This window comes from Charadrius vociferus, unplaced genomic scaffold (genome assembly GCF_000708025.1).
Source record: "Charadrius vociferus isolate BGI_N301 unplaced genomic scaffold, ASM70802v2 scaffold793, whole genome shotgun sequence".
NCBI lineage: Eukaryota > Metazoa > Chordata > Aves > Charadriiformes > Charadriidae > Charadrius > Charadrius vociferus.
In genome coordinates, this window is record NW_009647833.1 from 1,614,292 (window position 1) to 1,614,825 (window position 534).

Here is a 534-nt window from a genome sequence, read left to right on the forward strand (position 1 = left end):
GCCCCTGCCAGCTTGCCGTTGGTTGGCCGTGGAGCGGAAGAGCCGCTCGTCCCCTCCAGCAGCCAGAAGCTTTTTCAGTTTCCCTTTTGGCTCAGTGGCGGGTCCCGTCCCGTCCCGTCCCATCCCTGCCCTGCCCTCACTAGGCTCTGCCACCTCACGGGACACCCCCGTACCCCCTGCCCCAGCCAGCCCTGGGTGCAAGGGGAACCCAGGCTGCTCCAGCAGCAGCAAAACCCCCACCTATAGAGAATGTAGGGGCTGAGGCATCGTCCCAACGCCGCTGCCCGGTGTTCCCTCCTTGCGGCCCTCCATGACTGCACGTGAGGCTCTGTCCAGGGCAGAGGGGCAGAGCTGCCCCACGCACGGCGTACAGACACCCCCTTCCTCCTGCCGAGCACCCTCCCAGCAGGAAACCAGCCCTGGGGGCTCTTCAGAGGCAAGTTTCACCCCAAGCAGCCGGACCCTCCTTCCCGGCTCTTTGGGTAGGTGAAGGCACAGAGCGCATCCACAGTGCTGCTCCCCATGCCCCGCCCC

The 534-nt window shown here is 66.5% G+C and overlaps 1 protein-coding gene across 1 annotated transcript in view; it reads right to left on the reverse strand.

Moving 5' to 3' along the window:
• ABR (active BCR-related) overlaps window positions 1-534 on the reverse strand; it is a 25,508-nt gene that overhangs the window by 15,840 nt on the left and 9,134 nt on the right.